This window comes from Hippocampus zosterae, chromosome 19, assembly GCF_025434085.1.
Source record: "Hippocampus zosterae strain Florida chromosome 19, ASM2543408v3, whole genome shotgun sequence".
Taxonomy (NCBI): Eukaryota; Metazoa; Chordata; class Actinopteri; order Syngnathiformes; family Syngnathidae; genus Hippocampus; species Hippocampus zosterae.
This window is the reverse complement of record NC_067469.1, coordinates 11,900,783-11,928,566: the sequence shown is the minus strand read 5'-3', so window position 1 is coordinate 11,928,566 and position 27,784 is coordinate 11,900,783. Positions and strand designations below refer to the sequence as shown.

The window sequence follows — 27,784 nt, the reverse complement described above, 5'->3', positions numbered from 1 at the left end:
CCGGGTTGCCGTCGGCATTGGAGACCGCCGACCTCCTGGTTAAACACGTTTTTCGTCTCCACGGCCTCCCGACAGATATTGTGTCGGACCGGGGGCCCCAGTTTGTGTCGCGCGTCTGGAAGCGGTTCTGCCGGTCCCTCGGAGCCACGGCCAGCCTGACGTCCGGCTACCACCCCAGTCCAACGGACAGGCCGAGCGCGCCAACCAAGATCTGGGGTCGGCCCTCCGCTGTGTGTGCCTCCACCAACCCGCAACATGGGTCGACCACTTACCATGGGTGGAGTACGCACACAACACCCTCGTCTCCTCCGCAACCGGCCGATCCCCGTTCATGACGGCGTACGGTTACCAGCCGCCGCTGTTCCCGTCGCAGGAGGGGCAGGTAGAGGTCCCTTCCGTTCAACACCACCTCAAGCGGGCCCATCGCATGTGGAGGGAGGCCCGGGCGGCATTGTCCCGCACGGCGTCCCGAAATCGTCAAATCGCGGATCGTCGTCGGCGCCCGGCCCCCTCCTATGTGGTGGGGCAGAAGGTATGGCTGGCTACTCGAGACCTTCGCCTGGCCGGCTCCTCGGCGAAACTGGGACCTCGATTCACTGGTCCCTTCGAGGTCGAGGCCGTCATCAACCCGGCTGCTGTCAGGCTCCGTCTACCTCCTACCATGAAGGTTCATCCCGTCTTCCACGTCTCCCTTCTCAAACCCGTTTCTTCCAGTGACTTGGCACCCTCTCCCACACCGCCGCCCCCCCCGCGGGAGGTCGACGGTGGTCAGGCATACACGGTACGGGCCATCCTGGACTCTCGGCGCAGGGGCAAGGGTTTCCAGTACCTGGTCGACTGGGAGGGCTACGGGCCGGAGGAGCGGCAGTGGGTGCCTCGCTCCTGGATCCTTGATCCGTCCCTCCTGCGCGACTTCCACACTTCCCATCCATCCAAACCGGGGGGTCCGCCGGGAGGCGTCCGTTGAGGGGGGGGGGGTACTGTCACGTCCCGTGCCGGCCAGTAGTTGGCGGGGTTGTCCCTCTACCTACTGCACACCTGTTTTCAATCTCGGGGTGATGTTTATCCCTTTATTAAGAGACTCCGGCAGTCCTCTCACTGCCGGAGAATTCCACGCCGAGCCATTACTCTCTCGTACTCTATTTTCGCTATTGCTATTTGCCTCGTCGCATACTTGCCTTACGGCCTATACTTGTTGCCCACTTGTTTCGACTTTCGATATATCGCATTTTCTACTATTACCACCAGCGCGATTATCTCCTTGCGTTTGTTTTAGCCGCGAGCGTTTTCTGTTTGTTTCCTGATCCTTATTTGATCAGCGTTTTCTGTTAATTTCCTGATCCTTATTTGATCAGCGTTTTCTGTTACCGTTTTTCCCTGTCGGGCTCTTTCTGTTGTTTTTTCGTTCTGTCATTAAAGACACCTTATTTGTTACAATACTCTCTCTTGTCTGCATTACCTGGGATCCAACTTATTTAATTCATTGTTCTGCTCGGAGCGACTCTTTCTCCTCGAGCAGAACGTGACAGTATTTAGTTCAGGTTGACATTCTGAAGCCTAAATGAGCATTATTTTGTCTATACAACTCATTCCTATGAAGGTACATTCAAAGTCACAAAACGTGCTCAACTAGGCCTGAAAGTGCATTTAAAGCAATAAAATCTCAAAATGAGTTTCACGCCTAAATCAAAGGACTTATGCACACATTTCAACATGTATTTAGTTTAGGTTGACCTCCTGAAGCCTAAATGAGCATTAATTTGATCACACAACTCATTCCCATGAAGATACATTCAAAGTCAGTAAGTGCCCTGCTCTGTCTGAAAATGCATTTGAATCAATAAAAACTAAAATTGAGTGTCATGCCTAAACCAAAGGACGTCTGCACACATTTCAACGTCTAAAGTGTTGTTTCCGATGCGTGCTAGTGTATGTGTGCGTGCGTGTGTGAGAGTGTGTAGGTGTGTGCGTGTGTTTGTGTGTGTTTGTGTGGGTGCGTGCGTGTGTGTGTGTGCGTGTGTGTGTTGTGCGCACCCCCCCCCCCAAAAAAAAGTACTGTATTCGGATAAAAATGACGAATTACTCAGAGGTTTTAACTTTTGCTTGCACTTGATTTGTTCTGACACCGACGACGTCCACCAATGACAGCCCGAGTGGATCTAGCCCACGTGGTGTGAGAGCAGGGGGAGGTGAAAAGATGCAAAGCCTAGGTGATTGGCTGTGCATCTTTCAGTCTTCCACGTGGGTTAGTCTTTGATCTTCAATCAGTGTCCAAATGTTGTTTACATGCGTAGCGTGTGCGGATGTGTGTGCCTCTCATGAGTTTGTGTGTGTGTTTGCGCGCGCGTGATCGTGTGCCCATACATGTGTGAGTGTTTCTTTGATCTAAATCATCGTTGGTGTGTTGTTTACGATACGTGCTCGTCTGTGCGTACGTTTGTGTGCGTTTGTGTGCGTGCGTTTGTGTGTGTGCTTGCTGCGTGCTGGCGCGCTCGGAAGCGTGTGTGTCACAGAGAAAGAGAGGGAGCGGGATCGCTGGCCTGTATGTACTCTATGTGAAACACACAGGACATTTGTAATTTCGTCCCTTTCACATTTTTTGGCTTTTTTAAAAATAAAACTTATTTTCATCAATGGTTCATAATGAGTGTCACGCCTAGACCAAATGACTTATGCACACATTTCAACATTTATTTAGTTCAGGTTGACCTCCTGAAGCCTAAATGAGCGTTAATTTGACCACACAACTCATTCCTATGAAGATATATTCAAAGTTACAAAACGTGCTCAACTAGGCCTGAAAGTGCATTTAAAGCAATAAACACTCAAATTGAGTGTCACACCAAAACCAAAGGACTTATGCACACATTTCAACATGTATTTAGTTCAGGTTGACCTCCTGAAGCCTAAATGAGCATTAATTTGACTACACAGCTCATTCCTATGAAGGTACATTCAAAGTCACAAAACGTGCTCAACTAGGCCTGAAAGTGCATTTAAAGCAATAAAAACTCAAAATGAGTGTCACACCTAAACCAAAGGATTTATGCACACATTTCAACATGTATTTTGTTCAGGTTGACCTCCTGAAGCCTAAATGAGCATTAATTTGACTACACATCCCATTCCTATTGTTTTGAAACACTTCTGATACTCAATTTGAATGAATATCAAGTTTTATAAAGGATCGTTGGAGATAGGCACTCAGAAATAACGACAAGACACTTCTGGCTACCAACAATAGGCACTTTATTGGTCCCACACAGAAATGATAACACAGTTCAAACAAGTTGTATGAAGCTAAAGAACTCTTACCGTGTGCCAGTAGGGTGGAGAGCCAACACCCTCAGCAGAGTGAGCGTCAATACGAGCTGGGCGTCTCGTACTTTGACCCACAGCGGACTCTGCTGAGGAGCATCGCTCCCCTCCTTTTATCCTCTAAAGTGTGTGCATCGGGAGAGGTGAGTGGCCATTCTCATCCCTCCCTATGCCACACTGTTTATTGTTTAATCAAGTGGCATTGATCTCAATCAAGTTTTGACAATTCAAAAAAAGCAGACTATGAAGTCGTCAGGGCAGGCTCCAGAGTCCATCTCTGAAATTGCTTAGGCAAGCAAGTCACCAAGTCATGCAATCATCTCAAAGCAGTTTTTTCACTGAGAAGCAATACATTGATTAAAGAAAACATCACAAAATATTTTAATATACCATTCCACTCTTGGTGTTTACCTTATTCAATTTATAAAAACAATCAATTAGTTCTTCGGGCCAAGTCATTCTTAGCACTTCACTCCTCCAATAACATTGTGATTTTCATTTTCATTCAATAATATGATACTTGTTTTATTTTCCGATTAAGTTCTTTCCGAATTCTTCGTACATAAAAACAAGCCTCTGAGTCGGTTAAACACGGGTTCGAATACGCATGTTGCAGTCTACAAGCCATCCCTTGATCTGTCATGTCGCACAAATTTGATTTAAAGGTCATGTTCGTTTTTGGTTCAAACCAGTCTCCATCCATATGGAGAAACCAGTAGCTATCCCGTGTTATGACGGGTAAAACTTGGTATTTACACACCGTTTTCATCGTGGCTACTTTATACTGGGTCCAATACCCTGTACACTTTGTTCGGTCACTTTTGGTGTATTCTGGATGTAATTTAAGCCACAGGGAATCAGTTATATTCCAGATCTTACGCCACTCTCGAAAATTCCCTGAAGTTACCACTCTCAAAAAAGATTATTTTTGTGCCGCAGCATGTAGGGTTTGAATGCTACATACCGTCCAACTGCTTTGTTTAGTCAAATTCTGCAGCACGTTTTGTGCCTCTCCCCATAGGTTGATTTCCCAATTAAACACTGTTTTCCATAATTCCGCATTTTCTTTTTGCCCCACCAAAGAAGTGGGAAGCCAAACCCCCACTTGATGTAATGCTCTAGCAGAGTGTTCCCCGGTGTTAGACAACATTGTTCTAGTCACTTCGTTATCAGCCGCATTTGCAAATCCCAATACAGTCCCCGTTCCCCCTAACAAGGTGTCATACCACGCTCTTTTCTTTCGTCCACACTTCGGAATCGGGGGAAAGTGGATTGTCCAAAACACTCTCGTTTCGATTGTTGCCTGTGCACGGTGTGTGCAGGTATCCAAAATGGGGGACAAGTGTGTCAAAGTTATGGTCGGCGGTAGCTTTTGAGGAATCACTTTCACCGGATACCCACGGTCATTGTGCCCAATAGGTTCGCTGTCTCCGATGATGAAGTCTTCATCCGCCACTATTGTCCAGTTTGATCCCTGATGATTAGGGTCGCATTCGGCTTTTTCATCGTAGTACCAGTCCCCATCATGAAAGAACACCGTGGCATTCAGTTTACATGACGTGTCCAGGGCGGTGACTGTCAGAACGCTTCCCTCGATCACTTCAAGGATGTCGAGGTCGCACATCACTATCGGCTGATTACAAGTGATATTCAGTAGGATACCGTCAAGTTGTATAGATCTAGCTTCTTGACTTGTCCTGCAGGTTCAGCCCTCGGTCATCCCCCAGGAGGGCTGGACCATGGCACCAACGGCAAGGAGGCAGATGACCCAGCAGACGACACCTCCAGTGTCGCGGCGCCCAATGAGGTCCACGGTCTCGTCCGGTTTTAGCAGGTCTCCCGATCAGCAACTCCCACCAAGGCATTAATTCTCCAAGCTGTAACAAATTTGGTTAAACACTAAATAACAAAAAAAACATGATTAGTTCTCTCGCATATAGCATTTGTTTATGGGTACATTTACCCACTTTTCTGTGCTATTTTAGCTCCTTTTTTCCAAAACCAAGGGTTGGTCTGAGAGTAGTTTGCACACTACTCCCAGTTCTCCTTGATAGTCTGCATCTATCGCTCCTGCCTGGATGGTCAGGCCTTTCAGTGACAGGCCACTCCGAGGAAGGATGTGACCGTAAGTGCCTTTCGGGCACTGCAGACCCAACCCTGTTTTAACAATTTGAATTTCATGAGGGAGGAGTGTTACAGGTGCCAAAGTTCGCAAATCAAGTCCGGCAGAGCCAGGCGTGGCTCTGACGGGAATTTCAGCCTCTGGGTCAATTTTCCACATTTTAATACTTTCTGTGACCATTACAGGTTCTTGATTTGAAATCATTCGAATCAAAGGAGTCACTCCTGACCCCACAGGTCGGTTGTTCAATTGTCGGTAATCAACGGTCATTCGCCATGTATTGTCTGATTTCCTTACCAGCCACAAGGGGTTGTTCCACTTTGTGGTCACCGGCTTCAGCACACCTGCTTCCAAATATTCTTTGATGGTAGCAGTGATCTCTTCTTGTCCCCCCCGGAATTCGATATTGTTTAAGGGAGACTGTTTCTGTGGCTTCAGGTATGGGAAATGGTGTCATTTTTACCTTTCCTACCAGAATCGTTCGTATCTCAGTTTCTGCTACTGTTCCGAATTGTAATTTTCCCATTTTCAAATGCAAACTCATTCCAACTATCCACTCTGGGATAGGTGTCACAACAACCTCAAATTTTTGTATCGGCATCTTTCCGATTTTCAATGGGAAGACAACTGCTTTTCCTTTCACCACTTGTCCTCCCAATCCCCTTAAAGGAATTATTTCACCCTTCATTTTGTCAGGGTTTCCATAAATCAATGAGGCCTCCGCTCCTGTGTCAACCAGTGCCATTACTTTTTGTACCGAATTGTTCCAATAAATTTCAAGTTGGACGTGGGGTCGGATTTCCCCTACTGACCAACGGTGGACGATTTGACTCTGGCTGGTTGACTGAGTTTGGCCTTCAGCCTAGCTGAGGAGATCAAAAGTTCGTCATTTCCTGTCCTTATTCTTTCCCTTGCTTTTGGGCTTTGTCCGCCCTTTCTTTACTGCTGCGACATAGCTGGGGCCTCTTACGTCAACCAGCATGTCTTCATCTGAGTCTGTACTTTCTTCCTCATCCTCTTCCTCTCTGTAAGTTTCAAGGGGATGGGCTGTTGGTCGCACTCCCGGCGATACCATCTCTTTTAAGAGAATCGCTAGTTGTGCAATGTCTGATTTTCTTTCATTTTTGTTGGTTCCCATACTCAAACAACTGACTTTCAATCCGTGTTGTTTACATTTCGCGGCTAGGGCACTAGTGGGTAGCCCGTCAATTTCGTCTGCCGGGACTCCCGCTGCTATCAGTGCCCTCCACATTTCCCGTCGGTTCCCTCCCCCTTCAGATGACTTGGAGTTTGCCTTTTTCTCCTCTTTTTCTGACCTATAATTCTTTGATTCAGGTCGGGGAGTGCGCGTTGCGTCTCCCCAGTCTCCCAAAGTCGCCAATTCCATTAGGCGCGTTTTAACATCACTGAAACTGTTCTCAGCTGCTCCTAGCAAGATGGTAAGTACTGCTGATCTATAATGAGAAGGGGCGTCTCTAATCATAGCATCTCGCACCACTTTTGGTATGGGTGAGTCATCAATAAAAGCATGGCCTGCCCGTGAGATGGCTTCGCGAGTGCACAATCTTCCCATACGATGTATCGCATCACGCATAGTTGACCATTGGCCTTTGACCTCAGGCCAGTCATGCCAAGTGGGATACACCGCCTGCGCAGCCATTGCATACAGGGTAAACAGTGTCATTCGGTCTACATCTCGCAATTCTCGGCCCAATGCTCGATATTCAGTGTTCAAGCGCGAGTCATTGTTAAGGCCACCAAAGCGCAAATAGTCCCCTGCATCAAGCTCTACAGAATCTGCTCCTTCTTCAAACATTCGCCTTATCCAGGCGTCAGTAGGTTCTCCCAGTTTTTGTCTATATTTTGTTGTCAAATGAGCAATTTCTTCTTGTGAAAAATCCTCCATTGTTACTGTTATTTGTGGTGGGGGCTGTGGCTGCGGAGTTGCTCGCATAATGGGGTTTCCTTCCCCATCCACTATCACCACACCATTTGCATCTCTTTCTTCCTGAAATATAGGAGGAACAACCCGTTTCTCTTCCCGCCTGCGGGTGATGGGTTGTATTTTTACATGGTTCAAATTTGGATACAACTGCTGAGGTTTCATCTCGCAGCCGTATGTCATTTCTCCATCGCCATCTCCCCACAAGTCTCCGCTCCACCCTTCTGGTTCCCAACTCTCGGGCAACTCCATGGTAAAAGAGCGGACCTGTTTCGGGTGAGCTTGGCGTGGTTTTTTGTTACCTTTTTCTCGTACCAATTGAGAAATGTAAGAAACTGATTTTTCTAACATTCCTTGCGCTTTTTCTCTGTCTGATTCAAGCGTTTTAATTTTTTCCTCTAATTCAGTTATCTTTTTATCTTTTAATAACTCTGAAGCACATTCTTTATCCAAAGCCTTTGATCTTTCTTTCCAAGCTTCAGCACAAATCCACAACATCTCACGAATCCCCTTCAGCGGGGCTTTCTCTTTTATCTCCACCTGGCTGAGTATATCCTTAATCAGCGGTGGAGAAGCCGAAGGAAATGCTCCCATCCACGGCTTGGGGCGTCCCCCGTACCGTCTAAGGAGTTTCCCTATTTCCCTAAACTCATTGCTTTCCCATCCGGAAACGCAATCCTCCTTAGGAGACACTTCCTCTCCTTTCACAGTTTTTCTAACAAAACAACAAGCCATTTTTCTAGCAAAACAAGCCATTTCTGAATGTATTCTCCAGTGATCCTGCCGACAACGCCAAAAATGTTTTGAAACACTTCTGATACTCAATTTGAATGAATATCAAGTTTTATAAAGGATCGTTGGAGATAGGCACTCAGAAATAACGACAAGACACTTCTGGCTACCAACAATAGGCACTTTATTGGTCCCACACAGAAATGATAACACAGTTCAAACAAGTTGTATGAAGCTAAAGAACTCTTACCGTGTGCCAGTAGGGTGGAGAGCCAACACCCTCAGCAGAGTGAGCTTCAATACGAGCTGGGCGTCTCGTACTTTGACCCACAGCGGACTCTGCTGAGGAGCATCGCTCCCCTCCTTTTATCCTCTAAAGTGTGTGCATCGGGAGAGGTGAGTGGCCATTCTCATCCCTCCCTATGCCACACTGTTTATTGTTTAATCAAGTGGCATTGATCTCAATCAAGTTTTGACAATTCAAACAAAGCAGACTATGAAGTCGTCAGGGCAGGCTCCAGAGTCCATCTCTGAAATTGCTTAGGCAAGCAAGTCACCAAGTCATGCAATCATCTCAAAGCAGTTTTTTCACTGAGAAGCAATACATTGATTAAAGAAAACATCACAAAATATTTTAATATACCACCTATGAAGATACATTCAAAGTCAAAAAACGTGCTCTACTCGGCCTGAAAATGCATTTAAAGCAATAAAAACTCAAATTGAGTGTCACACCTAAACCAAAGGATTTATGCACACATTTCAACATGTATTTAGTTCAGGCTGACCCCCTGAAGCCTAAATGAGCATTAATTTGACTACACAACTCATTCCTATGAAGATACATTCAAAGTCAAAAAACGTGCTCAACTAGGCATGAAAGTGCATTTAAAGCAATAAATACTCAAAATGATTGTCACGGCTAAACCAAAGGCCTTATGCACACATTTCAACATGAATTTAGTTCTGGCTGACCCCCTGAAGCCTAAATGAGCATTAATTTGACTACACAACTCATTCCTATGAAGATACATTCAAAGTCAAAAAACGTGCTCAACTAGGCATGAAAGTGCATTTAAAGCAATAAATACTCAAAATGATTGTCACGGCTAAACCAAAGGCCTTATGCACACATTTCAACATGTATTTAGTTCAGGTTGACCTCCTGAAGCCTAAATGAGCATTAATTTGACTACACAACTCATTCCTATGAAGGTACATTCAAAGTCAAAAAACGGGCTCAACTCGGCCTGAAAGTGCATTTAAAGAAATAAAAACTCAAATTGAGTGTCACACCTAAACCAAAGGACTTATGCACACATTTCAACATGTATTTATTCAGGTTGACCTCCTGAAGCCTAAATCACCATTAATTTGATCACACAACTCATTCCTATGAAGATACATTCAAACTCAGAAACGTGCTCTACTCGGCCTGAAAATGCATTTAAAGCAATAAAAACTCAAAATGAGTGTCACGCCTAAACCAAAGGACTTATGCACACGTTTCAACATGTATTTAGTTCAGGTTGACATTCTGAAGCCTAAATGAGCATTAATTTGACTACACAACTTATTCCTATGAAGATACATTCAAAGTCAAAAACGTGCTCTACTCGGCCTGAAAATGCATTTAAAGCAATAAAAACTCAAAATGAGTGTCACGCCTAAACCAAAGTACTTATGCACACATTTCAACATGTATTTAGTTCAGGTTGACCTCCTGAAGCCTAAATCACCATTAATTTGATTACACAACTCATTCCTATGAAGATACATTCAAACTCAGAAACGTGCTCTACTCGGCCTGAAAATGCATTTAAAGCAATAAAAACTCAAAATGAGTGTCACGCCTAAACCAAAGGACTTATGCACACATTTCAACATGTATTTAGTTCAGGTTGACCTCCTGAAGCCTAAATCACCATTAATTTGATCACACAACTCATTCCTATGAAGATACATTCAAACTCAGAAACGTGCTCTACTCGGCCTGAAAATGCATTTAAAGCAATAAAAACTCAAATTGAGTGTCACACCTAAACCAAAGGCCTTATGCACACATTTCAACATGTATTTTGTTCAGGTTGACCTCCTGAAGCCTAAATGAGCATTAATTTGACTACACAACTCATTCCTATGAAGGAACATTCAAAGTAAAAAAACGGGCTCAACTCGGACTGAAAGTGCATTTAAAGCAATAAAAACTCAAATTGAGCGTCACGCCTAAACCAAAGGCCTTATGCACACATTTCAACATGTATTTAGTTCAGGTTGACCTCCTGAAGCCTCAATGAGCATTAATTTGACTACACAACTCATTCCTATGAAGGAACATTCAAAGTAAAAAAACGGGCTCAACTCGGACTGAAAGTGCATTTAAAGCAATAAAAACTGAAAATGAGTGTCACGCCTAAACCAAAGGACCTATGCACACATTTCAACATGTATTTAGTTCAGGTTGACCTCCTGAAGCCTAAATGAGCATTAATTTGAAGACACAACTCATTCCTATGAAGGTACATTCAAAGTTACAAAACGTGCTCAACTAGGCCTGAAAGTGCATTTAAAGCAATAAAAACTCAAAATGAGTGTCACGCCTAAACAAAGGACTTATGCACACATTTCAACGTGTATTTAGTTCAGGTTGACTTCCTGAAGACTAAATCACCATTAATTTGATCACACAACTCATTCCAATGAAGATACATTCAAACTTAGAAAAGTGCTCTACTCGGCCTGAAAATGCATTTAAAGCAATAAAAACTCAAATTGAGTGTCACGCCTAAACCAAAGTACTTATGCATACATTTCAACATGTATTTTGTTCAGGTTGACATTCTGAAGCCTAAATGAGCATTAATTTGACTACACAACTCATTCCTATGAAGGAACATTCAAAGTCAAAAAACGTGCTCAACTCGGCCTGAAAATGCATTTAAAGCAATAAAAACTCAAATTGAGTGTCACACCTAAACCAAAGGACTTATGCACACATTTCAACATGTATTTAGTTCAGGTTGACCTCCTGAAGCCTAAATGAGCATTTATTTGACTACACAACTCATTCCTATGAAGGTACATTCAAAGTCACAAAACGTGCTCAACTAGGCCTGAAAGTGCATTTAAAGCAATAAAAACTCAAAATAAGTGTCACGCCTAAACAAAGGACTTATGCAAACATTTCAACGTGTATTTAGTTCAGGTTGACCTCCTGAAGCCTAAATCACCATTAATTTGATCACACAACTCATTCCTATGAAGATACATTCAAACTTAGAAAAGTGCTCTACTCGGCCTGAAAATGCATTTAAAGCAATAAAAACTCAAATTGAGTGTCACGCCTAAACCAAAGGCCTTATGCACACATTTCAACATGTATTTTGTTCAGGTTGACCTCCTGAAGCCTAAATGAGCATTAATTTGACTACACAACTCATTCCTATGAAGGAACATTCAAAGTAAAAAAACGGGCTCAACTCGGACTGAAAGTGCATTTAAAGCAATAAAAACTGAAAATGAGTGTCACGCCTAAACCAAAGGACTTATGCACACATTTCCACATGTATTTAGTTCAGGTTGACCTCCTGAAGCCTAAATGAGCATTAATTTGACTACACAACTCATTCCTATGAAGGTACATTCAAAGTCACAAAACGTGCTCAACTAGGCCTGAAAGTGCATTTAAAGCAATAAAAACTCAAAATGAGTGTCACGCCTAAACCAAAGGACTTATGCACACATTTCAACATGTATTTAGTTCAGGTTGACATTCTGAAGCCTAAATGAGCATTAATTTGACTACACAACTTATTCCTATGAAGATACATTCAAAGTCAAAAAACGTGCTCAACTCAGCCTGAAAGTGCATTTAAAGCAATAAAAACTCAAATTGAGCGTCACGCCTAAACCAAAGGCCTTATGCACACATTTGAACATGTATTTAGTTCAGGTTGACCTCCTGAAGCCTAAATGAGCATTAATTTGACTACACATCCCATTCCTATGAAGATACATTCAAAGTAAAAAAACATGCTCTACTCGGCCTGAAAATGCATTTAAAGCAATAAAAACTCAAATTGAGTGTCACACCTAAACCAAAGGATTTATGCACACATTTCAACATGTATTTAGTTCAGGCTGACCCCCTGAAGCCAAAATGAGCATTAATATGACTACACAACTCATTCCTATGAAGATACATTCAAAGTCAAAAAACGTGCTCTACTCGGCCTGAAAGTGCATTTAAAGCAATAAAAACTCAAAATGAGTGTCACGCCTAAACCAAAGGACTTATGCACACATTTCAACATGTATTTAATTAAGGTTGACCTCCTGAAGCCTAAATCACCATTAATTTGATCACACAACTCATTCCTATGAAGATACATTCAAACTCAGAAACGTGCTCTACTCGGCCTGAAAATCTATTTAAAGCAATAAAAACTCAAAATGAGTGTCACGCCTAAACCAAAGGACTTATGCACACATTTCAACATGTATTTAGTTCAGGTTGACATTCTGAAGCCTAAATGAGCATTAATTTGACTACACAACTTATTCCTATGAAGATACATTCAAAGTCAAAAAACGTGCTCTCCTCGGCCTGAAAGTGCATTTAAAGCAATAAAAACTCAAAATGAGTGTCACGCCTAAACCAAAGGACTTATGCACACATTTCAACATGTATTTAGTTCAGGTTGACCTCCTGAAGCCTAAATCACCATTAATTTGATCACACAACTCATTCCTATGAAGATACATTCAAACTCAGAAACGTGCTCTACTCGGCCTGAAAATGCATTTAAAGCAATAAAAACTCAAAATGAGTGTCACGCCTAAACCAAAGGACTTATGCACACATTTCAACATGTATTTAGTTCAGGTTGACCTCCTGAAGCCTAAATGAGCATTTATTTGACTACACAACTCATTCCTATGAAGGTACATTCAAAGTCACAAAACGTGCTCAACTAGGCCTGAAAGTGCATTTAAAGCAATAAAAACTCAAAATGAGTGTCACGCCTAAACAAAGAACTTATGCAAACATTTCAACGTGTATTTAGTTCAGGTTGACCTCCTGAAGCCTAAATCACCATTAATTTGATCACACAACTCATTCCAATGAAGATACATTCAAACTTAGAAAAGTGCTCTACTCGGCCTGAAAATGCATTTAAAGCAATAAAAACTCAAATTGAGTGTCACGCCTAAACCAAAGTACTTATGCATACATTTCGACATGTATTTTGTTCAGGTTGACCTCCTGAAGCCTAAATGAGCATTAATTTGACTACACAACTCATTCCTATGAAGGAACATTCAAAGTAAAAAAACGGGCTCAACTCGGACTGAAAGTGCATTTAAAGCAATAAAAACTGAAAATGAGTGTCACGCCTAAACCAAAGGACTTATGCACACATTTCAACATGTATTTAGTTCAGGTTGACCTCCTGAAGCCTAAATGAGCATTAATTTGACTACACAACTCATTCCTATGAAGGTACATTCAAAGTCACAAAACGTGCTCAACTAGGCCTGAAAGTGCATTTAAAGCAATAAAAACTCAAAATGAGTGTCACGCCTAAACCAAAGGACTTATGCACACATTTCAACATGTATTTAGTTCAGGTTGACATTCTGAAGCCTAAATGAGCATTAATTTGACTACACAACTTATTCCTATGAAGATACATTCAAAGTCAAAAAACGTGCTCAACTCAGCCTGAAAGTGCATTTAAAGCAATAAAAACTCAAATTGAGCGTCACGCCTAAACCAAAGGCCTTATGCAGACATTTGAACATGTATTTAGTTCAGGTTGACCTCCTGAAGCCTAAATGAGCATTAATTTGACTACACATCCCATTCCTATGAAGATACATTCAAAGTAAAAAAACGTGCTCTACTCGGCCTGAAAATGCATTTAAAGCAATAAAAACTCAAATTGAGTGTCACACCTAAACCAAAGGATTTATGCACACATTTCAACATGTATTTAGTTCAGGCTGACCCCCTGAAGCCAAAATGAGCATTAATATGACTACACAACTCATTCCTATGAAGATACATTCAAAGTCAAAAAACGTGCTCTACTCGGCCTGAAAGTGCATTTAAAGCAATAAAAACTCAAAATGAGTGTCACGCCTAAACCAAAGCACTTATGCACACATTTCAACATGTATTTAGTTCAGGTTGACCTCCTGAAGCCTAAATCACCATTAATTTGATCACACAACTCATTCCTATGAAGATACATTCAAACTCAGAAACGTGCTCTACTCGGCCTGAAAATGCATTTAAAGCAATAAAAACTCAAAATGAGTGTCACGCCTAAACCAAAGGACTTATGCACACATTTCAACATGTATTTAGTTCAGGTTGACCTCCTGAAGCCTAAATCACCATTAATTTGATCACACAACTCATTCCTATGAAGATACATTCAAACTCAGAAAGGTGCTCTACTCGGCCTGAAAATGCATTTAAAGCAATAAAAACTCAAAATGAGTGTCACGCCTAAACCAAAGTACTTATGCACACATTTCAACATGTATTTAGTTCAGGTTGACATTCTGAAGCCTAAATGAGCATTAATTTGACTACACAACTTATTCCTATGAAGATACATTCAAAGTCAAAAAACGTGCTCATTTCAGCCTGAAAGTGCATTTAAAGCAATAAAAACTCAAATTGAGCGTCACGCCTAAACCAAAGGCCTTATGCACACATTTCAACATGTATTTAGTTCAGGTTGACCTCCTGAAGCCTAAATGAGCATTAATTTGACTACACAACTCATTCCTATGAAGATACATTCAAAGTCAAAAAACGTGCTCGGCTCGGCCTGAAAATGCATTTAAAGCAATAAAAAATCAAATTGAGTGCCACACCTAAACCAAAGGACTTATGCACACATTTCAACATGTATTTAGTTCAGGTTGACCTCCTGAAGCGTAAATGAGCATTAATTTGACTACACAACTCATTCCTATGAAGATACATTCAAAGTCAAAAAACGTGCTCGGCTCGGCATGAAAATGCATTTAAAGCAATAAAAACTCAAATTGAGTGTAACACCTAAACCAGGCATGTCCAAAGTCCGGCCCGCGGGCCAAATCCGGCCCGCGGTCGAATTTCATCCGGCCCTCGGCCCCTGTCATAAAATCAGTGCCGTCTGCCCCGCAGGTTGGGCGCAATGGAACACGTGTTGCATTGACTGAGGTCTCGTAGACTGGTGAGTGATGTTTCATAGAGTACTGCTTCCCTCTAGTGGCTAAATGAGTAATAGCATTCACTAAATGAGTAATAGTATTTAGACACTAGAGGGCATCACTCACGAGTTAACAAGACATCACTCCGTGTTTATATTGACTGATATGTCATATTTCAAATGATCCTTGCAGTTGTGGATGTGTGTATTGCTTGTTCATTTCCCTGTTGTTTGAGTCAAAGGTTTTGTGACTATTGAAAAGTCATGGTGATACATTTTATGTTTCAAATCAATCAATTTGCACTCAGGAGACTTCTGTTTAAGAAAAAGTCAAGTGAATAAGCAGTTGCATGTGATATACCTGTTTCAAATGAACCAAAAGAAATTCTTAAGATTGTTGAAATTAAAATAAAAATGGAAATGTGAAACAGACTGGCTTACTAAAATTTGTTGAACAATATTGTTGTTCAATGTATAGAATGTCAGCCAAGGTCGGCCCCCCGACATTTTACCACATAAAATCTGGCCCCCTTGGCAAAAAGTTTGGACACCCCTGACCTAAACCAAAGGACTTATAGACACATTTCAACATGTATTTAGTTCAGGTTATCCTCCTGACGCCTAAATGACTATTAATTTGACTACACAACTCATTCCTACGAAGATACATTCAAAGTCAAAAAACGTGCTCGGCTCGGCCTGAAAATGCATTTAAAGCAATAAAAACTCAAATTGAGTGCCACACCTAAACCAAAGGACTTATGCACACATTTCAACATGTATTTAGTTCAGGTTGACCTCCTGAAGCCTAAATGAGCATTAATTTGACTACACACCTCATTCCTATGAAGATACATTCAAAGTCAAAAAACGTGCTCAAATCGCCCTGAAAATGCATTTAAAGCAATAAAAACTCAAATTGAGTGTCACGCCTAAACCAAAGGACTTATGCACACATTTCAACATGTATTTAGTTAGGGTTGACCTCCTGAAGCCTAAATGAGCATTAATTTGACTACACAACTCATTCCTATGAAGATACATTCAAAGTCAAAAAACGTGCTCGGCTCGGCCTGAAAATGCATTTAAAGCAATAAAAACTCAAATTGAGTGCCACACCTAAACCAAAGGACTTATGCACACATTTCAACATGTATTTAGTTCAGGTTGACCTCCTGAAGCGTAAATGAGCATTAATTTGACTACACAACTCATTCCTATGAAGATACATTCAAAGTCAAAAAACGTGCTCAGCTCGGCATGAAAATGCATTTAAAGCAATAAAAACTCAAATTGAGTGTAACACCTAAACCAAAGGACTTATGCACACATTTCAACGTGTATTTAGTTCAGGTTATCCTCCTGAAGCGTAAATGAGCATTAATTTGACTACACAACTCATTCCTATGAAGGAACATTCAAAGTCAAAAAGCGTGCTCGGCTCGGCCTGAAAATGCATTTAAAGCAATAAAAACTCAAATTGAGTGCCACACCTAAACCAAAGGATTTATGCACACTTTTCAACATGTATTTAGTTCAGGTTGACCTCCTGAAGCCTAAATGAGCATTAATTTGACTACACACCTCTTTCCTATGAAGATACATTCAAAGTCAAAAAACGTGCTCGGCTCGGCGTGAAAATGCATTTAAAGCAATGAAAACAAATTGAGTGTCAGACCTAAATATAGGACTTATGCACACATTTCAACATGTATTTAGTTCAGGTTGACCTCCTGAAGCCTAAATGAGCATTAATTTGACTACACACCTCATTCCTATGAAGATACATTCAAAGTCAAAAAACGTGCTCAAATCACCCTGAAAATGCATTTAAAGCAATAAAAACTCAAATTGAGTGTCACGCCTAAACCAAAGGATTTATGCACACTTTTCAACATGTATTTAGTTCAGGTTGACCTCCTCAAGCCTAAATGAGCATTAATTTGACTACACACCTCATTCCTATGAAGATACATTCAAAGTCAAAAAACGTGCTCGGCTCGGCCTGAAAATGCATTTAAAGCAATAAAAACAAATTGAGTGTCAGACCTAAATATAGGACTTATGCACACATTTCAACATGTATTTAGTTCAGGTTGACCTCCTGAAGCCTAAATGAGCATTAATTTGACTACACAACTCATTCCTATGAAGATACATTCAAAGTCAAAAAACGTGCTCGGCTCGGCCTGAAAATGCATTTAAAGCAATAAAAACTCAAATTGAGTGTCACGCCTAAACCAAAGGATTTATGCACACCTTTCAACATGTATTTAGTTCAGGTTGACCTCCTGAAGCCTAAATGAGCATTAATTTGACTACACAACTCATTCCTATGAAGATACATTCAAAGTCAAAAAACGTGCTTGGCTCGGCCTGAAAATGCATTTAAAGCAATAAAAACTCAAATTGAGTGTCACGCCTAAACCAAAGGATTTATGCACACATTTCAACTTGTATTTAGTTCAGGTTGACCTCCTGAAGCCTAAATGAGCATTAATTTGACTACACACCTCATTCCTATGAAGATACATTCAAAGTCAAAAAACGTGCTCAAATCGCCCTGAAAATGCATTTAAAGCAATAAAAACTCAAATTGAGTGTCACGCCTAAACCAAAGGATTTATGCACACATTTCAACTTGTATTTAGTTAAGGTTGACCTCCTGAAGCCTAAATGAGCATTAATTTGATCACACAACTCATTCCCATGAAGATACATTCAAAGTGAGTAAGTGCTCAGCTCTGTCTGAAAATGCATTTGAATCAATAAAAACTAAAATTGAGTGTCATGCCTAAACAAAAGGACGTGTGCACACATTTCAACGTCTAAAGCAGTGGTCACCAACATGGTGCCTGCGGGCACCAGGTAGCCCGTGAAGACCACTTGAGTAGCCCGCCAGTGCCTGGACATTGTGATTTGCTAGTAGAAATTATGATTTAAAAATGCAAACATTGGCAGTACTGTGAGACATTTCGACACACGATCAAAGTCTGACAATTTAAATCATCAAGTATTAAAAATAACACATCCTCATATTATTGAAGGTATTTTGGACAAATATGTTATTTCAGACGTGTATCAATTTGGTAGCCCTTCACACAATCGGTACACATGAAGTTGCTCTCACCCTCAAAAATGTTGGTGACACCTGGTCTAAAGTGTTGTTTCCAATGCGTGCTAGTGTGTGTGTGCGTGCTTGTGCGTGCGTGTGTGAGAGTGTGTAAGTGTGTGTGTGTGTGTGTTTGTGTGTGTGCGTGCGTGTGTGTGTAAGCGTGTGTGTGTTGTGCGCACCCCCCCCCCCTAAAGTACTGTATTCGAAAAAAATGAGGAATTACTCAGAGGTTTTAACTTTGGCTTGCACTTGATTTGTTCTGACACCGACGACGTCCACCAATGACAGTCCGAGTGGATCTAGCGCCCACATGGTGTGAGGGCAGGGGGGGGGGTGAAAAGATGCAAAGCCATGCTGATTGGCTGTGCATCTTTCAGTCTTCCACGTGGGTTAGTCTTTGATCTTAAATCATTGTCTAAATGTTGTTTACATGCGTAGCGTGTGCGGATGCGTGTGCCTCTCATGAGTTTGTGTATGTGTGTGCGCGCGTGTGCGTGTGCCCGTACATGTGTGAGTGTTTCTTTGATCTAAATCATTGTCGGCGTGTTGTTTACGATACGTGCTAGTGTATGCGTACGTTTGTGTGAGTGTGTGTGCGTGTGTTTGTGTGTGAGTGTGTGTGCTTGCTGCGTGCTGGCGCGCTCGGAAGCGTGTGTGTCACAGAGATAGAGAGAGCGGGATCGCTGGCCTGTGTGTACTCTATGTGAAACACACAGGACATTTGTAATTTCGTCCCTTTCACATTTTTTGGCTTTTTTAAAAATGAAACTTATTTTCATCAATGGTTCATAATGAGTGTCACGCCTAGACTAAATGACTTATGCACACATTTCAACATTTATTTAGTTCAGGTTGACCTCCTGAAGCCTAAATGAGCATTAATTTGACAACACAACTCATTCCTATGAAGATATATTCAAACTCAGAAAGCGTGCTCGGCTCGGCCTGAAAGTGCATTTAAAGCAATAAAAACTCAAATTGAGTGTCACGCCTAAACCAAAGGACTTATGCACACATTTCAACATGTATTTAGTTCAGGTTGACCTCCTGAAGCCTAAATCACCATTAATTTGACTACACAACTCATTCCTATGAAGATCCATTCAAAGTCAAAAAACGTGCTCGGCTCGGCCTGAAAATGCATTTAAAGCAATAAAAACAAATTGAGTGTCACACCTAAATATAGGACTTATGCACACATTTCAACATGTATTTAGTTCAGGTTGATCTCCTGTAGCCTAAATGAGCATTAATTTGACTACACATCTCATTCCTATGAAGATACATTCAAAGTCAAAAAACGTGCTCAAATTGGCCTGAAAGTGCATTTAAAGCAATAAAAACTCAAATTGAGTGTCACGCCTAAACCAAAGGACTTATGCACACATTTCAACATGTATTTAGTTCAGGTTGACCTCCTGAAGCCTAAATCACCATTAATTTGACTACACAACTCATTCCTATGAAGATCCATTCAAAGTCAAAAAACGTGCTCGGCTCGGCCTGAAAATGCATTTAAAGCAATAAAAACTCAAATTGAGTGTCACGCCTAAACCAAAGGATTTATGCACACATTTCAACATGTATTTAGTTCAGGTTGCCCTCCTGAAGCCTAAATGAGCATTACCGGTAATTTGACTACACACCTCATTCCTATGAAGATACATTCAAAGTCAAAAAACGTGCTCGGCTCGGCCTGAAAATGCATTTAAAGCAATAAAAACTCAAATTGAGTGCCACACCTAAACCAAAGGACTAATGCACACATTTCAACATGTATTTAGTTCAGGTTGATCTCCTGAAGCCTAAATGAGCATTAATTTGACTACACATCTCATTCCTATGAAGATACATTCAAAGTCAAAAAAACGTGCTTTACTCGGCCTGAAAATGCATTTAAAGCAATAAAAACTCAAAATGAATGTCACACCTAAACCAAAGGACTTATGCAAACACTTCAACATGTATTTAGTTCAGGTTGACCTCCTGAAGCCTAAATGAGCATTAATTTGACTACACAACTCATTCCTATGAAGATACATTCAAAGTAATAAAACGTGCTCGGCTCGGCCTGAAAATGCATTTAAAGCAATAAAAACTCAAATTGAGTGTCAGGCCTAAACCAAAGGACTTATGCACACATTTCAACATGTATTTAGTTCAGGTTGACCTCCTGAAGCCTAAATGAGCATTAATTTGACTACACACCTCATTCCTATGAAGATACATTCAAAGTCAAAAAACGTGCTCGGCTCGGCGTGAAAATGCATTTAAAGCAATAAAAACTCAAATTGAGTGTCACGCCTAAACCAAAGGATTTATGCACACATTTCAACATGTATTTAGTTCAGGTTGCCCTCCTGAAGCCTAAATGAGCATTACCGGTAATTTGACTACACACCTCATTCCTATGAAGATACATTCAAAGTCAAAAAACGTGCTCGGCTCGGCCTGAAAATGCATTTAAAGCAATAAAAACTCAAATTGAGTGCCACACCTAAACCAAAGGACTTATGCACACATTTCAACATGTATTTAGTTCAGGTTGATCTCCTGAAGCCTAAATGAGCATTAATTTGACTACACATCTCATTCCTATGAAGATACATTCAAAGTCAAAAAAACGTGCTTTACTCGGCCTGAAAATGCATTTAAAGCAATAAAAACTCAAAATGAGTGTCACACCTAAACCAAAGGACTTATGCAAACACTTCAACATGTATTTAGTTCAGGTTGACCTCCTGAAGCCTAAATGAGCATTAATTTGACTACACAACTCATTCCTATGAAGATACATTCAAAGTAATAAAACGTGCTCGGCTCGGCCTGAAAATGCATTTAAAGCAATAAAAACTCAAATTGAGTGTCAGGCCTAAACCAAAGGACTTATGCACACATTTCAACATGTATTTAGTTCAGGTTGACCTCCTGAAGCCTAAATGAGCATTAATTTGACTACACACCTCATTCCTATGAAGATACATTCAAAGTCAAAAAACGTGCTCCAATCGCCCTGAAAATGCATTTAAAGCAATAAAAACTCAAATTGAGTGTCAGGCCTAAACCAAAGGACTTATGCACACATTTCAACATGTATTTAGTTCAGGTTGACCTCCTGAAGCGTAAATGATCATTAATTTGACTACACAACTCATTCCTATGAAGATACCGGTACATTCAAAGTCAAAAAAACGTGCTCGGCTCGGCCTGAAAATGCATTTAAAGCAATAAAAACTCAAATTGAGTGTCACGCCTAAACCAAAGGACTTATGCACACACTTCAACATGTATTTTGTTCAGGATGACCCCCTGAAGCCTAAATCACCATTAATTTGACTACACAAGTCATTCCTATGAAGATACATTCCAAGTCAACAAACGTGCTCAAGTCGGTCTGAAAATGCGTTTAAAGGAATAAAAACTCAAATTGAGTGTCATGACTACACCAAAGGACTTATGCACACATTTCAACATGTATTTAGTTCTGGTTGAGCTCCTGAAGCCTAAATGACCATTAATTTGACTACACAACTCATTCCTATGAAGATACATTCCAAGTCAAAAAACGTGCTCAACTGGGTCTGAAAATGCATTTAAAGCAATAAAAACTCAAATTGAGTGTCACGCCTAAACTAAAGGACTTATGCACACATTTCAACATGTATTTAGTTCAGGTTGACCCCCTGAAGCCTAAATCACCATTAATTTGATCACACAACTCATTCCTATGATGATACATTCCAAGTCAAAAAAACGTGCTCAACTTGGTCTGAAAATGCATTTAAAGCAATAAAAACTCTATTTGAGTGTCACGCCTAAACCAAAGGACTTATTCACACACTTCAACATGTTTTTTGTTCAGGATGACCCCCTGAAGCCTAAATGAGCATTAATTGGACCACACAACTCATTCCTATGAAGATACATTCCAAGTCAAAAAAACGTGCTCAACTCGGCCTGAAAATGCATTTAAAGCAATCAAAACTCAAATTGAGTGTCACGCCTAAACCAAAGGACTTATGCACACACTTCAACATGTATTTGTTCAGGATGACCCCCTGAAGCCTAAATCACCATTAATTTGATCACACAACTCATTCCTATGAAGATACATTCCAAGTCAAAAAACGTGTACATCTCGGCCTGAAAATGCATTTATAGCAATAAAAACTCAAATTGAGTGTCACGCCTAAACCAAAGGACTTATGCACACATTTCAACATGAATTTAGTTCAGAATGACCCCCTTAAGCCTAAATGAGCATTAATTTGACCACACAACTCATTCCTATGAAGATACATTCCAAGTCAAAAAACGTGCTCAACTCGGCCTGAAAATGCATTTAAAGCAATAAAAACTGAAATTGAGTGTCACGACTACACCAAAGGACTTATGCACACACTTCAACATGTATTTTGTGCAGGATGACCTCCTGAAGCCTAAATGATCATGAATTTAACTACACAACTCATTCCTATGAAGACACATACCAAGTCAAAAAAAGTGTTCAGCTCGGCCTGAAAATGCATTTAAAGCAATAAAAACTCAAATTGAGTGTCACGCCTAAACCAAAGGACTTATGCACACATTTCAACAGGTATTTAGTTCAGGTTGAGCTCCTGAAGCCTAAATGACCATTAATTTGACTACACAACTCATTCCTATGAAGACACTTTCCAAGTCAAAAAACGTGCTCAGCTCGGCCTATAAATGCATTTAAAGCAATAAAACTTAAATTGAGTGTCACGCCTAAACCACAGGACTTATGCACAAATTTCAACTGTATTTAGTTCAGGTTGACCTCCTGAAGCCTAAATGAGCATTAATTTGACCACACAACTCATTCCTATGATGATACATTCAAACTCAGAAAATGTGCCTGAAAATGCATTTAATGCAATAAAAACTCAAATTGAGTGTCACGCCTTAACCAAAGGACTTATGCACACATTTCAACATATATTTAGTTCAGGTTGACCTCCTGAAGCCTAAATGAGCATTAATTTGACTACACAACTCATTCCTTTGAAGATATATTCCAAGTCAAAAAACTTGCTCAACTCGGCCTGAAAATGCATTTAAAGCAATAAAAACTCAAATTACTACACCAGAAGAAAGGCTGCTGTTGATGATATCCAAGACCGATGCGCCAACACTCGGAGAACCTCCTGAAAGAAGTGTTGGGGAAGAGAGTCGCAAGGGGAGCCAGATGGCTTCGTCTGGTGAACTACATCCTCCTAAAGCGCCAAGGAAACAGTTTCAAAATAATTTAGTACAGGTGAACATGGAACATGGACAGAGGGGTCAGATGCGGTATTTGAGAACGGAGTCCTAGGTGTAGAGACCTTATCAATGAAAAACTGAAGGAATCCGTTGCACATCTCGGGTGAAGAATCCGAGCAAGTAGGCAGAGGGGGTTTGAGTACAGAATCGTTTTAAATAGTGCGCGTGGGTTGTGACGGTTAGCTAGAATAAGGTCAGACAGACATTATCTTTTGGCCTCTTTTACTGTGAGCTGGTAGTTACGCCAGCAGTCTTTCCAAATTTGATAAGAGAGATGCAATTTGTCTTTTTTCCACTTGCTAGAAAGACGACTTCTCATTAAGGCCATTCCTATCCTGTCTGGAAGAAATCAAAACCTGGATGGCACAAAATTTCTTGAAATTCAATGAAAAAAAGACAGAGGTGATATTGTTTGGTCCCAGTGGCCCTTGTACAGCCCATCCTGTAAACTTGGGCTCCTTGTCTCCTTATCTTAAGTCAACAGTCTCAAACTTGGGCCTTAAACTGGACAGTGATTTCAAACTTGATCGGCAAATAGGTGCCGTTGTTAAATCCAGCTTCTTTCATCTTAGACAGCTGACCAAAATAAAACCTCTCCTCTCACATGAACACTTTGAGACAGTTGTTCATGCCTTTGTCACATTCCGGCTCGATTACTGCAATGCCCTTTACTTTGGAGTCCGCCAGTCCTCCATTAAGCGCCTTCAGCTGGTCCAGAATGCCGCTGCTCGCGTCTTGATTGGTACTCGTAAGAGGGAGCACATAACTCGTACTCTGGCATCCCTTCACTGGCTCCCCATACATTTTAGAGTTATTTTCAAGATCCTCTTTATTTGTTTTCAAATCTCTGAATAATCTCGCGCCACCTTACCTCTCTGAGCTCATCCGCCCCTACGCACCTGCCCGGCGCCTCAGGTCTGCGGACCAGACATTATTAGAAGTACCAAGGACTAAACTGAGGCTCAGAGAGGATTGAGCCTTTTCTGTTGCTGGTCCCTCTCTCTGGAATGACCTCCCACTGAACATTCGGCAAGCCTCCTCGCTGCCCATCTTCAAAACCTTCCTCAAGACTCACTTGTATTCTTTGGCATTCGACTCAGCAAGACTTAGATTTGTTCTTGGTTTTACTGTTTGGTGCTTTTTACCACCTTTATTACCGATTTGTCTTACTGTGTATTGTGCATGTTAAATTGCTCCATGTACAGCACTTTGTATGCAGCGATGGCTGTTTGAAAGTGCTCTATAAATAAAGTTGACTTGACTTGACTTGACTTGACAGTAATAAAATCACGTATTAATGACAACAACATGATGAACCACCAGTTTTGAAATCAGTCAAATTAACTATAATAGTTTGTTCAATTATTGTTTGAGTGAGTGTTAACCAGGTGACAAAATGATCACAAAATCTCAATATTATTTGTTATTCATGAAAATTTGACATTTCTGTACTAAGTTTAGTTTAGAAAGGGTCATGGAAGTTGATGCGCGTAATTTGCTTTCGTGAGCCACATAAAATGATGTGGCGGGCTGGATCTGGCCCCCGGGCTTCGAGCTTGACATCAATGATCTAGACGATCATTAAAAAAAAAATAGCACAAAATCTTTGATTCTTTTTCTTTTTTTGGGGGGGGAGGTCAAAGTGTTTTATGTTTTGTGCTCCTGAGTTAATGATGCCATACTGAATTCGAATTTATTATTGTTGATTGATTTATTTAATTGTATTTTTCAGAATTGTGGAATAGTTTGAATCGTGCATTAATTTGATCGAAAATGTTTTCAAATATATATATATTTTGTTCGCTTATCTTTTGTTTGGTGTTGTCAGAATCAGAATCAAATCATTTTTATTGGCCAAGTATGTAGAACACGCAAGGATTTTTTTTTCCAGTATAACACGCTGCATTAGTATCATCGTAAACAACAAAATCATTTAACCATTTTAGAGTGACCAGTAGCAGTATTTGTAGTACAAGAAGAGTGACTACGTCAGTGACTGTTTAAGGCAGGGGTGTCCAAACTTTTTGCCAAGGGGGCCAGATTTTATGTGGTAAAATGTCGGGTAAAATGCCGACCTTGGCTGACATTCTTTACATTGAACAACAATATTGTTCAACAAATTTTAGTAAGCCAGTCTGTTTCACATTTCCATTTTTATTTTAATTTCAACAATCTTAAGAATTTCTTTTGGTTCATTTGAAACAGGTATATCAAATGCAACTGCTTATTCACTTGACTTTTTCTTAAACAGAAGTCTCCTGAGTGAAAATTGATTGATTTGAAACATAAAATGTATCACCATGACTTTTCAATAGTCACAAAACCTTTGACTCGAACAACAGGGAAATGAACAAGCAATACACATATCCACAACTAAAAGGATCATTTGAAATATGACATATCAGTCAATATAAACACGGAGTGATGTCTTGTTAACTCGTGAGTGATGCCCTCTAGTGTCTAAATGCTATTACTCATTTGGTGAATGCTATTACTCATTTAGCCACTAGAGGGAAGCAGTACTCTATGAAACATCACTCACCAGTCTACGAGACCTCAGTCAATGCAACACGTGTTCCATTGTGCCCAACCTGCGGGCCAGACGGCACTGATTTTATGACAGGGGCCGAGGGCCGGATGAAATTCGACCGCGGGCCGGACTTTGGACATGCCTGGTTTAAGGAGTTAATGGCTAGAGGGAAGAAGCTGTTTTAAGTGTCTACTGGATTTGTTGCGCATGGATCTGTAGCGTCTGCCTGAGGGGAGTAGATGGAAAAGGTGGTGGGCAGGGTGCGGGGGATCCAGGAGGATTTTCCGTGCCCTTGTCTTGATTCTTGCAGTGTGCAAGTCCTCAAGAGTGGGTAGGGCGGTGCCAATGATTTTTTTCGCCGTCCTAACTGTCTGTTGAAGTCGGATTTTGTCCTTTTTTGTGGTGGCCCCAAACCAAACCGTGATGGAAGAACACAGGATTGATTCAATGACTGCCATGTAGAACTGTCGTAGCACCTCCTGTGGCAGGCTATGCTTCCTCAGGAGCCTCAGGAAGTACATCCTCTGCCGGGCCCTTTTCAGGATGGAGATGGTGTTGACTTCCTACTTCATGTCCTGGGAGACTGTGATTCCCAGGAACTTGAAGGTCTCGACGGTTGACACAGGGCAGTTGGGTAGTGTGAGGGCCAACTGTGGAGAAGGATGTTTCCTGAAGTCCACGATCATCTCTACAGTCTTGAGCGTGTTCAGCACGAGGTTGTGTCGGCTGCACCAGAGCTCCAGCTGCTCCACTTGTTGGCGGTACGCAGACTCGTCGTCGTCTTTGGTGAGACCGATGACCGTGGTGTCATCTGCGAACTTTATGAGTTTGACAGGTGGATCTGTTGAGGTGCAATCGTTTGTGTAGAGGGAAAAGAGCAATGGAGAGAGGACACATCCCTGTGGGGCTCCAGTGCTGGTGGTGCGTATTGATGATGTTGTTGCTCCCAGTCTCACCTGTTGTGTCCGTCCCATCAGGAAGCTGAGGATCCACTGGCAGATCGTAGGGGACACACCGAGGTGGAGTAGTTTGGGGGTGAGGAGTTCCGGGATGATGGTGTTGAACGCAGAGCTGAAATCCACAAACAGAATCCTTGCGTAGGTCCCTGTGCTGTCGAGGTGCTTGAGGATGTAGTGCAGACCTATGTTGACTGCGTCTTCCACAGACCTGTTTGCCCGGTAGGCAAACTGGAGAGGGTCCAGCAGGGGTCCAGTGACGTTCTTTAGGTGGTTCAGCACAAGGCGTTCAAAGGACTTCATGACCACAGACGTCAGGGCAACAGGCCTATAGTCGTTCAGTTCCGATGTTGCCGATTTCTTGGGAACTGGGATGATGGTAGACTGTTTGAAGCAGGATGGGACCTCACACAGCTCCAGGGATCTGTTGAAGATTTGTGTGAAGACCGGAGCCAGCTGGTCAGCGCAGACTTTCAGGCAGGAGGGGGACACTTTGTCGGGCCCCGCAGCTTTCTTGATCTTCTGCTGCTTGAAGAGCCGTCTCACGTCCTGTTCTGTGGTGGAGGAAAAGAGGG

At 41.5% G+C, this 27,784-nt stretch overlaps 2 long non-coding RNA genes across 2 annotated transcripts; one reads left to right on the top strand and one right to left on the bottom strand.

Moving 5' to 3' along the window:
- Window positions 1-4,607: 4,607 nt before the first annotated feature.
- LOC127591926 (uncharacterized) lies at window positions 4,608-5,945 on the bottom strand. Its single transcript, XR_007960017.1, has 2 exons — window positions 4,981-5,945; window positions 4,608-4,815 (listed from the first exon to the last, which is right to left on the bottom strand). It is a non-coding gene; the product is annotated as an uncharacterized LOC127591926 (long non-coding RNA).
- Window positions 5,946-7,565: 1,620 nt separating this feature from the next.
- On the top strand, window positions 7,566-26,377 carry LOC127591936 (uncharacterized). The gene is made up of 3 exons (XR_007960030.1): window positions 7,566-8,492; window positions 25,729-25,773; window positions 26,039-26,377. It is a non-coding gene; the product is annotated as an uncharacterized LOC127591936 (long non-coding RNA).
- Window positions 26,378-27,784: the final 1,407 nt, after the last annotated feature.